The sequence below is a fragment of the Xylocopa sonorina genome, chromosome 12 (genome assembly GCF_050948175.1).
Source record: "Xylocopa sonorina isolate GNS202 chromosome 12, iyXylSono1_principal, whole genome shotgun sequence".
NCBI classification, from domain to species: domain Eukaryota; kingdom Metazoa; phylum Arthropoda; class Insecta; order Hymenoptera; family Apidae; genus Xylocopa; species Xylocopa sonorina.
In genome coordinates this window covers 8249043-8258984 of record NC_135204.1, presented here as the reverse complement: position 1 = coordinate 8258984, position 9942 = coordinate 8249043, and the positions used below count along the sequence as shown (strand labels likewise).

Sequence of the window (9942 nt, the reverse complement as noted above, 5' to 3'; positions counted from 1 at the left end):
ATTACTGATATAGAAAAGCTGATGGAGCATTTTCTGGGTATTCCCAAGTTTAAGTTTCATTTCACGCGGTCAACACTTCATTCTGTTATCTGGAGATACATTCGTCGCATCTGATTTGATAGGCAATCGTTTCTCGGTTCTTTTCTATTTCATTTGAACGCGTAATTCGCCGGATAATACAATTAGCATGGAGAAATATTAAATGAGCTAAGAAAACTGGAGCTTTCTCGAGAATTTCAAACTAGCCCAAGTGCAGGGAATTATTAATAAAATTAATTCTTAATTTTATATCTGCCATTTAATTACATTTATTTTTTATAACTTTATAACGTTTAACACAAACGACAGTAGAACGAATATGCATTAGTTGGGTGCCTTGCTGGTCTCTTTATCCTTCCCACCGACGAGTTCTCCGACTGCTTTCCCAGTGTCAGTCAGGACATTCTCGACCAAGTCGCCTACAGGTTTAAGCTGTGGACTCCTCGATTCTATGTGATGAGGCTGCATGCGAAGAAGCGGCACGTGATGACTTTGCACGTGATGATGTCTTTCCTCAGACTGCCATTCCAGACTTTTACTGCCCATCCAAGCCGCCTGGGATAGACTCGTCAGCGCGACGACCAAAAGAAAGCAGATGTATAAACAATGAACTTGAAGCCTCATTTTTGGGATGTCTTCCTGGACCCTGAAACAGTATTCAGCAATCAGAAGAAGAAGAAGAAGAAGACGAAGGGTTCGTCTTTCCTTCGAGGTTATATTCACGAATTAGAATGTCCAAACCTTACGAAACAGTCGATAACGCAGAACACCGGGGTTTGCGACAATAAGAACCAAGATGACTCTGACCAGCGTTCCGTATGCGCGACGCGAATCTGATGTCCAAAGCAGAATACGTGGTATAAATACTACCGTGATAACGATGACGTGTGAAAAGAAGAGATAAAGAAACGCACTGGTAAGAGTTTTCCACTTTTTCCCGATGTTACGTGCAAGTTCTGCGAGGGGTCAATAATGTACGCAGTTACGCGCTGGTTCTTTGAACGAGCAGTGACGTCTGTGAACTTGCGCTCTCTTTCAAGCGCAGATCTACGCGTTTTGATATCTAACTGTATCCCACAATACCAATCACTTTCTTTGACAATCAATCCTGCATCAGCGAAATCAAGCGTGAGATTAGACAACGGTCCACTGTTTTCTGTAGACGTTGAAACTATGGCGTTCTGGTAACTTTGGTAAAAAAAAACTGAATCCCCATTTGACATCGAAACGGTGCAGTTCCCCTGTTAAACGCGGTTTTACCGTATGCACCACTCTGGGCACGACGATGGAGTGCAGGCAAATGTCGATGTCGAGCAACAAGTGTTACGGGGTCTTTGCTTCTAACAATGAGTACAAAATCTGGCTGACTTGAATATACGCGGGCGAAAGGGGGTGGGATACGAGAGAGAAACCGGTCGCGCTGAGCTTGCACATTTACAATTAGCGGTCACGCAAATTCGTCTCTGCCCCTCGTTCACCGTTTAAGCCGCCACCATACATTTCTGATTACCCGCCAATACGGTGCGCGCGCTGTGCGCTACACGCGTATCATACTGCCGCGCGTGTAATCGTTCCCGTTCGAGTTTTAATACTAAACGATCACGTGGCGCAGCTGTCACGCGAGGCAAGCATGAATCAAGTTACGTTACAGCCGTAATTGATAATTGGAGGCATTACACGGTTAATAAGCCCGGTTACGATAAAATGTCTCCCCACCTGGTGGGGATGGGACGCGGGAATTTCAGTTCTTTCGTGCCTGCGTCGCGTTTGCCGAGAACACAGCGATCCTTATCAGCGATCAGATATCACGGTCCTCGGTTGGTGACTAACACGAGAGCGCTTGTTAGACTGAATTTGTTTATAGAATGCAACTGGTGGTGGACCCTGCGCCGCTCTTATTATGTAATCTGGTAATCGCGGCGGCGACGGCGGCGCCTTTTTTTTTCCCTGACGCCGATATAATTTCAGTGCGAGTGCCTCGCGATGTAAATTCGTGATACGAAGTGCTTTAAATATCAGTTATATATGTACCCAGTGGTGTAGAGAAATATTTGAACAGTGTAATGCGAGTGTGCGTGTGTGTGCTTGCTACTTGTTCGCTAATAGGATGCGACAGACATTTCTCTTTTCATACTGATTCAAATTGATCGTTCGTTTTTTAGGACAATCAGCTGCGAGGGAATTGGAAGAGGGACTTTGAAGAACCAATGCAGTTTGAGGAATCTCTTCAATCAACTAACTTTACATTAAGTTTATGTCATATTACATATATATATACATTTTCATGTAATTCGAATATTTTTAAGTCTTTAAATGTTACATTATAAGTAATAGTATTGTAAAATAAAATTTCAGTGTAATATATTGTATCTATCATTAGATTGGTTAAATAAATATGTTTTTAAGAGAAATGCAAGGCGTTTAGTCATTTGCCTCTGTTTCTATCCATCCCCTATCCCTTTTTCCATAACATAGTCATTAATTACAATAAGATAGTTCCCTGCGAAAATTCCTGGAAAATGACGTCACTTCCAGCAATAGCCGAAATTCTTGGAATTCTCGATGACGTCATTTTCCAGGAAATGGCACGTTCAGATACCTCCTCACCACTTATGTTCTCCTGATACAAAGTCGAATTTTCGGGTTTTCGATCGAAAAATTGACAAAGTATCAGGAGAACATGACGTCATAGAAGGTATCAGAAATTCCAGGAATTCTCGATGACGTCATTTCCAAGAAGTGGCACTTCGGATACCTCCTCACATGTTATGTTCTCCTGATACAAAGTCGAAACTTCGGGTTTTCGATCGAAAAATCGACAAAGTATCAGGAGAACATGACGTCATAGGAGGTATGCTTGCCACTTCCAGGAAAATGACGTCACTTCCAGGAATCGCTGAAATTCCAAGAATTCTCGATGACGTCATTTCCAAGAAGCGGCATTATTCGGATACCTCCTGTGACGTCATGTTCTCCTGATACATTGTCGATTTTTCGACCAAAATTTCCAAAATTCGACTTTTTAACAGGAGAACATGACGTAATAGGAGGTATCCGAAAGCGCCACTTCTTGGAAATGACGTCATCGAGAATTCCTGGAATTTTGGCGATTCCTGGAAATGACGTCATTTTCCTAGAAGTGGCACGCATACCTCCTCACTACTTATGTTCTCCTGTTACAAAGTCGGATTTTCAAGATTTTGTTCGAAAAATCGGCAATGTATCAGGAGAACATGACGTCACAGGAGGTATCCGAATAGTGCCACTTCTTGGAAATGACGTCATCGAGAATTCCAGGAATTTCGGCGATTCCTAGAAGTGACGTCATTTTCCTGGAAGTGGCAGGCATACCTCCTATGACGTCATGTTCTCCTGATACTTTGTCGATTTTTGGAAATTTTGGTCGAAAAATCGACAATGTATCAGAAGAACATGACGTCACAGGAGGTATCCGAAAAGTGCCACTTCTTGGAAATGACGTCATCGAGAATTCCCGGAATTTCGGCGATTCTTGGAAGTGACGTCATTTTCCTGGAAGTGGCAAGCATACCTCCTCACTACTTATGTTCTCCTGTTACAAAGTCGGATTTTCAAGATTTTATTCGAAAAATCGGCAATGTATCAGGAGAACATAACATGTGAGGAGGTATCCGAACGTGCCACTTCTTGGAAATGACGTCATCGAGAATTCCTGGAATTTCGACGATTCCTGAAGGTGACGTCATTTTCCAGGAAATTTCGAGGAACGCAAGTACTTAGTTTCGAATGTAACCATCTTATTATATAATTTATGAAGATGTCGTGGAAACAAGGATAGGAGGTGGATAGAACAGAGGCAAATCATTAAGACTAAGCCGTATTCATCTTAAAAAAACATATTTATTTAACCAAACCAATATAATACATTAGGAAAATCTCTTAAAATTAATGTACAATAAAATGTGAAACACTGTTTGAAACGCAATAAATCACATTTCGCTCACGCGAAGTACATCAGACGTGCGGTTGGAGTCGGGGTTAATTAACCCTTCACCCTTTTAGCGAAAAATAGCCGGGCGACGGACGGCGCCGTAGGAAAAGGCTTCGTTTATGTCGTTATTGTTCCTTTTCAGGAAGCGTGTTACGCCGCCGGATCGTTATTACGTTTAATTGTACATGAATTGGTGTAGCGTGATGAGAGGGAAGAGGCGGCCGCGTTGGTGCTTTCACGCGGTTTCCCTTTCGCAAAGTTTGCTGGCCGGTTCTTTAAATATGTGCGGCCGACTTAAACGGCCCCGGTGTAAAGACTGGCTCGCCGCGCGAGTCCGCGCTCGAGTAGCACTTTTCTTCTTCTAATCTGCCAGTGGAGTTGTCGCCTTTGTGGCGGCCCCGTTATTATAATGCGCCCGTGTGCAGGTTGGCACGCGCGACACAGCATCGATTAGCCGACATCTGTACAGACAACAGCTTTTTTTAACAAACACATACACGAAAAACTTTAAACAGCGTCACTGTTGGATCGTGTCAACGCAGAAACAAAAATGAATCTTGCATTAAGAAATAGAATGCTGTATATGAACAGGAGAAGAAACTTATGGGTTCGAGAGGTCCTCGATCAGTTCAGACTGAAGAGTCTGAAAGAAATACCACTTGCAGACTTTGCCTCGTCATTTTTTTTTCTTAAGAGGGACGACTCTGCTAAGAAAAATAATATTTTGGCAATCAAAGTATTTAATTAAATAGAATATGGGACTATAAATTTGTTTTTATCAGTCACATGCAATAGTAACGTGTAAAAAGTAGCTGAACTAGTTAGGGAACAGTGTGATACAGAAGAGGACCAACTTACCGACTTCGCGCGGTACTTAAGCATCGTATCCCTTGGGACAAAAAAATGAAGACCTCCGATTATTTTATATGGCAGATCGAAGAACCCAATGACGCAAGATGCTCGGCGATCTTTAATCCGCGCGAGCATAGGGCGCAGCAAAGTGCACGCGCAGTGAAAAACTAGGTGGAGCGTCGCGAACAAAAACGCATCTGCACGCTCGAAGTGTTCCATAGAACGGGTAAGAAATATTTTTCCAAAGAATTTCGCTCGCCGTGGAAGTTTGCGCGTTATTCCACGACTTTCCGCGGGCAGAGGAAGAAAGAAGGATCCGCGGGCGTTTCGAGCGCGCGAGAGAGAGAGAGAGAGAGGATTTTATCCAGAACTCAGTCATGTGCAACAAAAGGGTATTGATATGGGCCGTGCTCGTGAAACGGGCCAATAGCTGCGGCCGCCATTGTCACCCGCGGCCAGATCTATACCGGAGATATCTGTTGTATTCTTCCAGCTACAAATTCCCCTGGTCAATTTTTTTTCTTTCCCTTTTTTTCTCTCTCCACCCCTTTCCTTTATCCGTGTCCCACTGCCGTGGCCCCTTATCGCGGCGACGGGTGTATCTTTGCACTTCCTGCCAGCCAGGCCTTGGCAAATACGTCGATTCCAACGGCCAGGCATTAAACGTACATAAAGGCCAACGGGAACAAAGCGGACGCGCTCGATTTCTTATTACGAAAATCCGACCTGCGAGCTTTGTTACCGCGTTCCCCGCGTTCTCGCGTCCCCTGCCCTCGCCTCGACTTCCTGGCGGGTCGCTACGCTTATGTGAAACTCCCTCGATCAATCTCATCTGCTTCGCGACCTTTTGTTTCCAACGAAACTAGTCTCTCTCTTTCTCTTGCGCGTCGCTGATTTAATCGTACGATTGCGAATCGGCTAATTATGGTATCCGCGAAAATAATTCGAGGTTCGACGAGTCTGATGACCGAGATCAGCGATCGCGACCAGCTGAATCTGTTATCCGCGCCAACGATCGCGGATCGTAACGAAACTCGTGCAGAAGTGGATGTTGTTATGTCCGTGACACGATATTCAAATGACGAACAGATTGTAGGGCGACGTTGAATATTTTATGAGTTGTTTGGACGGTGAAGTTGAATTTATTACATAAACTCCACGCGACCACGAGCTTGTGACATGATACTTGATGTTAAGGCTGTAATACAGTTCGTTACGTGTACCAGCGAATTTCTAACCAGAACCCTTCCGTTCTGGCTACTTTCGTTCGCTGGTGAAAAAGGGTTGAATATTCACGACAACAATTAAACAATGAATAATTCACTATTATCCAACAAATAATTGAACGGAATTTTATTGTCGCGTCCCTTTTGGCCATCGTTTCCCTCGACCAGAGTGTGCCCCATTGCATCTACGAAATTTCTCGTCCCAGTGCAACATGGCGTCGAACGAAAAATTCCCATTAAAATTTCATGGTCTCGCGTATGTACCCGGAGTTGATCGATTCGAACACTTCCTATAGGAAACGTTCCAAGTATTGCGTTTACGTAAGGAGAATTTTGCGAAACTTTCGCATGATCGACGGATCCAACGTGCGTTGTACGTTATTTCCTCTCGATGGTTTTTCTTGTCCGCCTCAGCGAAATACTGAATCTTCGAGCCCATCAAAATTCACGCGAGCTTTCGAATAACGTAATAAGAACGACCTCGTGACACACTCTGTTACGAGCAGTGATACGTTTCAGGAATTAGGGAGCAATGGATCGGAAACGACTGACCCGTACTATTTACTTGCAGCATTTTGCGCATTTCTCGCAGTGCAAACGCAAAACAAATCGCGACACTCGGTCGATAAGTTAATTAACCAATCTCGTGGGTAGATTATCGATGTGCCCGTGTAATCTTTCACACGAATTCGTCGACGCACCCCCATGAAATCGCGGCTACGTAGATGCATCATCTTTTATTCCGCTCGATCTGAACGCTCGAGAGCGGTTTTTATTCCTCAGCCAGGCGGCAAATCTTCCCACTTCCCCTCGATATTTCCTGTACACTCGCCTCCTTCGCACCTGAGCCTCGCCATTCCAACCTTTCGCCACCGTTGGCCCCCTTTTTAAGTCCCGTGTCACGTCGCGGCGAACAGTGCGCGTATAATTCATACACTCTGCGAGAGGTGTCGGTGCCTTTTAAACGTGAAGCATCGTAACCTGTTTTCTCGACCCTTAAGCATTCTAAAGATGATAAGCACGGCTATAAGAAGAACAATTGTTACTTTCTAAACTTGAAGCAACGAAGTTTGTTCTCTCGACGTTTAAATATCCTAAAAATGATAAGCAACGCGATAAAAGCGTAATAAATCGCTCAGTTGTATGGAGTAATGTGTAAGAAATCGAGTAGAGCAGTTTGGTGTCGTTAAAGGAGAGGCTGAACGAGGATAGACGTAGTCGACAGGCAATTTTTATCTGCGATGGAGGCTTCTTCGTCCGGTTGATAGGGCACTAAGTAGCGCTGATAAAAAGCAGCGGTTAGGCAAAATCTATTTACCGGAAAATGGATTCGTTTATTATCAGAGATTACGTAAACCCTATTACGGTCGAATGTGCCGGGGAAAAGAGGTTATCCGTGACTACGGATCTTTGCTTCTCGAACTGTAAATAACTTGATTGCGAATGCTGGCGTTCGACAAAAGATACGCTCAAGTGATATCCGATTTAACCATACCAAGGAATCTTCCTTTTTCCCTGCCCTGGGTTCCTCTCGATAAATTCGATACTGGAATATACGAATTTTACTTCGTGGCCACAGTTTCTGTTAAAGCTTCCCACGTTGCTACTCAGAAGTTGGCGATTTAGACGCTCTAATATGCGTTGACACGATGGTACCTCCTTTTTATTGTTACACGTATCCAAACAATGTGATCATAATTAAATCTTTGCTACTTTGGGTCTCTAGTTTATTCTCCTTTATTTGTTTCAGTTTTTGAAGAAGCACCGCGTTGTTTTCTTCCAATGACTTCGAACGAGTCAACCTACGAATCAAGATCAGCGACAGAGAAGCTTGTAATAACATTCACCGCGTTAAGGACCCTCGATAATCGCAACAAGCGTGCCAACCTACGGGACGAGTTTCAAAAAACTGAACTCCGTAACGAGATCGCGAAACTTTCGAAAAGGTGATTCATGGAAAATAAAAGGAGAGCGCGGTACGAGAAACCCCCCAAAAAAAAGAGAGAGAAGAGTAAGGACAAAATGAATCTACTCGCGGCGGTAGTTCACCGTGCTGGAGTGTATTTTTTTATTTTTTTTCTCTCTCATTTAATGATCCTTCCGCGACGAAGTAGTTCTCGATGCGGACTCGTGGCCCTAATAAACGCCATTCAAAACTCTGGTGAAAAAAGGTGCGGGAAGGTGGGACGAGGAGGAGTACGGGACGATGTGAGGGGAGGGAGAGGAGGAGAAGCAAAAAAAGAAAGGAGAAAAAAAAACGCGGATGAAAAAGCAGCGACTCTTCAACTTGCTCGAATAAGAAGATTTAATGAGCTTATTATACGCGAATTAACGTACACTAATAACGCGTCCCACGAGCCTCTCGACGCTCGCTGAACATCGCTAACGATTTCATCTAGGAGTCGAGGGGTGGCGGCTGTTTTATTTGCACATCCGCCCCGTCGTAGCTAGCCGTCACCTTTGATGCATCCGACGGCAGATTACGCGTCAAACGATAACGATATTTGCCAGGGTGAACGCGATTTCCCTCTGAACGATGCCTCCTTCAGACTACCCAAACTGTGACCCCTCTCGAATGCGAAACAATTAATCTACTCGTTACAACCTGATCGCAACGATTTAATCACACTCCAAATAGAAAATATCTCTAACCAACCCTCTCTAAAACTTCTCATCCCCGAAAAATCCAACCCCAACAACGATGACCACATCATTACAGCCTCCAACTCTAAACATACGTATTTCGTTAAATAGAGTACGTTTTACGAATCCATTGCGAGAGCATACAAGAGAGGGACTTCCGGTTAGGACGCAGCGACGAATTAGGGATGCTAACGACGATTCGATCGACGCGCGCCACCTTTGTTCAAACTGTTTACCCCCTTTTTTTCGAGGCGAGCCAGTCGTCTTGTCGATCAACGCTGCACGGGGCTGGTAAGCACCGTTTGAGATGCAAAACACCGTTTCCGGCATTAACGAGCGCGCGATGTACACGTGTATCGGTCACGCGCGTAGGACCAAGCTGGTTGGAGAGAGAAAGAGAGAGATAGCGGCCCGTGGCACGGCAGCAAAGGTGTGGCGAGGGGCGTTTCGGGTACAATGGAGGCCTCTGGTGGATATTGAAAATTTATCGAAGCCAGAATAAGTGGATGGAACCTCGAGCGGGGCTATTTGTCGGAAATTGAAATTCATCGAATTTTCACAAACGCTCGCGAGCTCGCCCCACAGCTCCGCGTGTCCCTCGATTTTCGCACGCGAGCCCGACGCTTTAACAGTCAATGACACGTGAAACATCGAGATATCTTCGAGCTTGCTGATTTCCAACGCGTGTATACCCGGGAGTATCGATTCAGGCTCGACGCGCGGAAAATTCGCGCGGACCAAAAAGAATCAGAGAGAATACGTACGCTCGTGATTAATAACACGAGGATGAACGTTTAAACGGTCTCTTTCCGTTCGTTTAATTTTTTCCACTCGCACAAATAATTCCTTCGATTTATTCTATCCCATTTGCTAATTAACGCTCTGACGCTCATTTTGAATTCGATGACGGAAGTCAGAAGTGGATCCTCGATATTTAACAACATTTCAAGCTTGCAGTATACAATTTTTTTTGCCTAACAAATTTCGTTAAAATACTTTTAGCCGTCGTTCCCAAACGTTCGTCTACAGAGAGCACTTACGTCAACGCGTTAACGTGGAAAAGACGCGCCATCTCTCGTTCTCCGTCCAACGTTTCCAGCTCGCAAATCACTTAACCTTAAAATCATGATCCTACGAGTGTCTGGAACGACGCAACACGAACTAATAACATCGGCCAGAGTGAGAAATGATCGTTCCTCGGGGGAACTTTAT

At 44.5% G+C, this 9942-nt stretch overlaps 1 long non-coding RNA gene across 1 annotated transcript; it reads right to left on the bottom strand.

Moving 5' to 3' along the window:
• Nucleotides 1–288: 288 nt before the first annotated feature.
• On the bottom strand, nt 289–868 carry LOC143429815 (uncharacterized). Its single transcript, XR_013102573.1, has 2 exons — nt 781–868; nt 289–685 (listed from the first exon to the last, which is right to left on the bottom strand). It is a non-coding gene; the product is annotated as an uncharacterized LOC143429815 (long non-coding RNA).
• Between the last annotated feature and the right edge of the window lie 9074 nt (nt 869–9942).